Genomic DNA, 5,566 nt, shown 5'->3' with positions numbered 1-5,566 from the left:
AGATGTGTGGCCAGAGTGCCCCTTGGAGGCAAGGATGGCGCGACTTCATCTCACCTACTTTGGACCTGTGGTGAGGAGAGACCCGTCCCTGGAGAAGGACATCATGCTTGCTACAGAAGAGGGGCAGCAAGAAAGAGGGATGGATGGACCCAGTGGCTGCCCCCATGGGCTCAGGCCCAGGGACAATTGAGAGGATGGCGCAGGCAGGACCGGCCAGTGCTTCATTCTGCCGTGTGTTGGATCCTATGGATCAAAACAGACCAACATGTTCAAGATAAAGCTTCCAACTCTCTTACGATGTTCACTTTAGCATTTCCTTTCTTTACGATCTTTTTTTTTTTTTTAAAGCAGCTGCAGACAGTCAACGTTTAATAGCCATTTCCTTCATTGAGATGGCGAGCAGGGCCTGGGGGACAGTGCTGAGTATTATTAGAGTCTGGGCCCCAGGTCCCAGAGGTGGTCCTGGGAAGGCTGGGTATCTGGAGATCTTCAGAGCTCTGTGACAACAAACGTGTGCAGCCCAGGGAAGCTATTCCAGGCAGAGGGAAGACACAGAAAACCCAGCGATGGGAAACCGAAGAGAAGCCAGGGCATAGGGGGTCCCCACTCGAGCGTGCCTTCCCCGGCCTGCCAGCATGCTCAGAAGTAGACGGAGCCCTCGCTGTCCTCCTGGTCGTCATATTTCTGGATCTGTGCCTTGAGGTGCCTCAATTTGCCCTTCAGGTAGCAGTAGCGCGCCTGCTTGTCTAGAAAGCTGGGGTCCATCTGCTTCTTCTCAAATTTCGTCCAGACTCGGGCGGTGACCTGGGCCTCCTTCTGGCTGCGGGGTGAGGGCAGCGAGTTCAGCTGAGTTTGCAGGTGCCTGAGCTTCTCCTGTGCGGTGGCCACCTCCTGCTGCAGCTCCCTGAATTCTGAGTACTGGTCCTGGAACACAGTTACGTAGCGGCTCCACTCCCTCTCACTGCTCACAGGGGGGTATTTCAGCTCATAATCGGGCAATGGACGGGGACTGGGTTTATAAACCCCAGGGGTGGCTCCGAGAGGCCTCCTGGTCTCCAGGAAAGGCTGGGGAGGCAGCTCGTCCTCAAACACAATCTTCTTGGGCCGTGCCCTGTGGGCTCCAGACTGAGGTTGGCACAGACTGCGTGGAGAGCTGGCTTCCAGTGTCACCGCAAACAAGGAGGCTGGGGCCAGGTGGGCGGAGCTGGGGGTCCCTCTGGGAACTGTGGGTCTGGGGAGTCTCCCGGCTGGGCATTGACCTCGGGACGGCGCCGTGAGGGGGGTCCCCTGGGCGGCGGGCGGGACCTACGGGTGGCGGCGCGGCCCGCGCATGGCGGGGGTGGTCGGCGGGCAGCCTGTCCCAGCGTCCGGGGCTCCGAGTCTGGGGTCCGGAGCTCCAGGACAGAATGTCCGGCCGCTCCGGTTGAGCTTTAACGGGAGCTTGCACTCGATGGCGGAGGTCGCTGGGCTCTTTACGATCTTTTTAATGATTGTTCTCTTGCTTCGTGTTTGATGCACTTGTCACCGCATGGCTTGTCTCATCATCATTCATTCGTGTTCGGGCATCAAATCCATTCCACAGATGATCCTTAATTACGTGCCCAAGTGGGATATACCCAACGTCATACTTTGGCTCTCTTGAACTTGCATATGTGCAATTGATGGTCTGTTCCACAAACAGCCTCTGGCCTTTTTCTGACGGATGATATTGAGCGTCTCCCATCACCTGGTTCTACAGAAGTAGCCTGTTTGATTCCTGCGTCTTCTCCCCGGAGAGCTGCACATATTTAGTCATTGTTTATGTAGATGAAAAAACCATAAATAAGTCGTTCATCTTGCAAAATTCTACCTGCAATCTCTGGCATCATTTCTATCACCAAGATACTTTTCCCAACGACTGAGACTTCTTTTTGGCTTCCAGCTTTCCATTCCAATCACCAGTAATCATCAATCCATCTTGATTGGATGGTGATCAATCAGAGACTGCAGACGCTGGTAAAACATCTTCCAGTTCTTCCTCTTTGGTTTGTGAGTAAATGTTAACAATATGGGCATCAGCCTCTTACTGACAGTAATGTACATCGGGATAGATCTTGAAATGCTCTTTTTGATCAATTCATCATTCCCAACACCGAAGGCCATATGGTTGTCTGAGTCGCTCACAATAGCGAATACAGTCCATTTTAGCTCACTAATGCCTGGGATCTGCAAGTGCTTCATTTCGTTTTCGGACAACTTCCCATTCTTCTTGGCTCATACTTTCTACATTCCCTGCTCCACTTACTAATGGGTCTTTGCAGGTGTTTCTTCGCATTTTGATTTGTGCTACAGTGGACAAGCAAGGTTCTGAGAGCTTTACTGTGTCCATATCATTGAGGCTAAGCCAGCGTCGAGAAGGTGGCTCTTCCCCAGGTGGAGTGGAGTACCTCCCAACCTGAGGGGTTCATCTTCTGGCTCCATCTCAGATAGGTTCTGCTGATATCTAGAGGGCTCCGCTGGCTTTTTCTCTTTACTTTCATCAGTAGATATTTAGGTCCTTTTGACAAAGAAGGCTGTTTCCTCTGGAAGCCCTGCTGAAACCTGTTCGCCATGGGTGATCCTGCTGGTCGTAGAGATACTGGTGACATACCTTTTAGCATCTCGCTGCAGCCCACAAGCCACCACCGTATGGCAAACTGACAAAGAAGTGGTGATAAATGAGATTCTAAATCGTACAGTTTATCACATATGAATCATAATATCTTTACACTTATATACCTCTTTCTATTTATACCCTCGAAATATGCCTTTATAGGTGCCACCTAAATAAAAGCACTACAAAAAAATCAAATGCCTAAATATATATAAATAATCTAGCAAAATATAGGCAGGATCTGTATGCTGAGAGGCACAAAACACTAAAGGAAATTAAAGAAAAACTAAATTCGTGTTTTGGACTGGGATTGGATGTTTTCATGATATACAATTACTCCTTGATATAAAGCTGTTTCTTACACATTAAAAAAAACTAAATAAGTGGAGAGGTACCCATATTCATGAACTGGAAGATTCAATTTAAGATATCAATTCTCCCTAAAATGATCTGCAACTTTAATTCAACCCACATAAAAATCATAGAAAGATTTTTTAATCGTTTTATTGGGGTCTTGTACAACTCATTACAATCCATCCATCCATTACGTCAAGCACATTTGTACGTTTGTCGCCGTCATCATTCTCAGAACATTTGCTTCCTACTGGAGTCCTTCGTATCAGCTCCTTATTTTTTCCCCATCCTTCCTCCTTCCCTCACGAACCCTTGATAATTTATAAATTAGTATTATTTTGTCATGTCTCACACTGACCAATGACTCCTTTCACCTACTTTTCTGTTGTCCGTCCCCCAAGGCAGGGGTTATATGTAGATCATTGTGATTGGTTCCTCTTTTCTCCTCCACCTTCCCCTTATTCTCCTGGTATCTCTACTCTCAATATTGGTCCTGAGGGGTTTATATGTCCTGGATTCCCTGTATTTCCAGCTCTGATCTGTACCAGTGTACATGCTCTGGTCTAGCTAGATTTGTAAGGTAGAATTGAGATCATGATAATGGGGGGGGGGGCAGGGAGGAAGCATTTAAGAACTAGAGGAAAGTTGTATGTTTCCTCAGTGTTATACTGTACCTTGACGGTTCGTCTCCTCCCCATGACCCTTCAGTAAGGGGATGTCCAGTTGCCTACAGATGGGCTTTGGATCCCCACTGGGACCTGCCTGCTGGGAGCGCGCTCAGCCTTGCGGGTGTTGAAGTGATATTCCAGCGCCACCACCGTGCACTGAAACATGGTAGGCATTCCCAGGTGGCTGGACAAGGGCCAACCTGACTTAAGCTCTCCAAAGATGACCAAGCAGCCGGACTACGACCTGGAGACCATTGAGAACTAAGCAGAATCCACTCTCGCCAACCTTACCAATTACCTCTCAGCCCTGCAAGGTTTTAGGAAGGCCCTGTGCCTGACCGTGCAGCTGGAAGAGCAGGCGAGCAAATAAATCAGCGAGAAATAGCCCCAGTGATGACTGCAAATTAAATTTAAAATATTGGAAGTTACCCATATATTTTTGAAGGCCCCTGTATATCACTCAACTTTTGCCTGTTCAGTTATGAACAGGTGTAAGCCTTATTGCCAGCAATTACAAGTATCTGTTTGCAAGCGTACCATTCCATGATCCATGTGGTTTTTCCATCTTCCCCCCACTCCATCCCCCCAACTTTCTCTACACTGACCCTAGTAACCACTAGTAGACTTTGATGTCTATATAAAAAAATTAGTCTCAGAAACTCACTGGGGCAGTTCCACCCTGTCCTATTGGGTCGCTCTGAGTTGGAGTTGACTCGAGGGTAGTGAGTTTGCTTTTCTGGTTGATGAAGCGGCCGTCATGGAGAGAGTTAGTATGTTAATGACAAAGGGTAAGACACATGAATGCACCCGGGGACAGCCCGGAAATAGCCATATAAAAGGCAACAAATGTACTGGTATAACTGGACATCTACATGAAAAAAATAAACTTCAATATCTTGTATGACACATGAGATATATATAGTGTATATAGTATAATATATAATAGAATATGGGAGTATATAACACATAATATCCTATATCATTATATATAATGTAGTATATAATTCAATATATCATATAAAATTAAAACTTTAGTATCTTATATAAGATATATAGAAATTAGCTACATATGGATCATAGAGTGAAACCTGCCTGTCCCAAGATCATTAATAATATCTCAAAAAAAGAATATCTCCTGTTTTGTTTTTGAAAATTTGCATGTTTTACTCTATGATCCATTTGTAGTTAATTTTTTAATACTATAATTAAATAAGATACTAAAGAAATCTTTCTAATCCAAGATCATTAAGAATATCTCCTGGTGTTTTTTTTTTTTCTAAAAGTCTGCATATTTCTTAGAAATGACACCCACAGCACAATCTGTGAGGAAAAATATTAGCACACTGTATTTCAGTGAAACTTAAAAACTTTTGCAGTGAGAGATACTTGAAGAATGAAATGGCAAGCCACAACACTAGGAGAAGATACGCGCAAATCACATATTGGACAAAGGTCTGGAATCCAGTCTGCGTCTAGAATTCTCAAAACGCTAGAATAAAAACCATAAGCGACTCGATTTTAAAAGGAACAAAAGTTCTGAACAGACGCTTCACCAAAGGTGACATTTAGGTGACAAAGAAGCAGGATAAGAGGCTCACAACCATGAAGCATGAAAGCCGTCACCCTTTGCCTTCAAGTCGATTCTGCCTCATGGCGTCCCGTAGGACAGAGTAGCATCACCCCCGTGGAGTTCCAAGGCTGTGAATCTTTACGGGAGCAGGCTGCCGCATGTGTCTCTCGCTGGACAGTTAGCGGACTCAGACTGACAATCTTGAGGTTAGTATCTGATCACTTACTGAAAACTCTCAAAAGCTAAACTCACTGCCATTGAGTAGATACTGACTTATAGCCCCCCTATAGGACAGGGCAGAACTGCCGCCGTGGGTTTCCAAATGGGCATAGAAAGCCCCAA

The 5,566-nt window shown here is 46.0% G+C and overlaps 1 pseudogene; it reads right to left on the bottom strand.

Moving 5' to 3' along the window:
- Positions 1-488: 488 nt before the first annotated feature.
- On the bottom strand, positions 489-3,819 carry LOC142431630 (occludin/ELL domain-containing protein 1 pseudogene; annotated as a pseudogene).
- Between the last annotated feature and the right edge of the window lie 1,747 nt (positions 3,820-5,566).

This window comes from Tenrec ecaudatus, chromosome 18 (assembly GCF_050624435.1).
Source record: "Tenrec ecaudatus isolate mTenEca1 chromosome 18, mTenEca1.hap1, whole genome shotgun sequence".
Classification (NCBI taxonomy): Eukaryota; Metazoa; Chordata; class Mammalia; order Afrosoricida; family Tenrecidae; genus Tenrec; species Tenrec ecaudatus.
The sequence above is the reverse complement of the archived record's forward strand: the minus strand, read 5'-3'. Positions and strand labels throughout refer to the sequence as shown.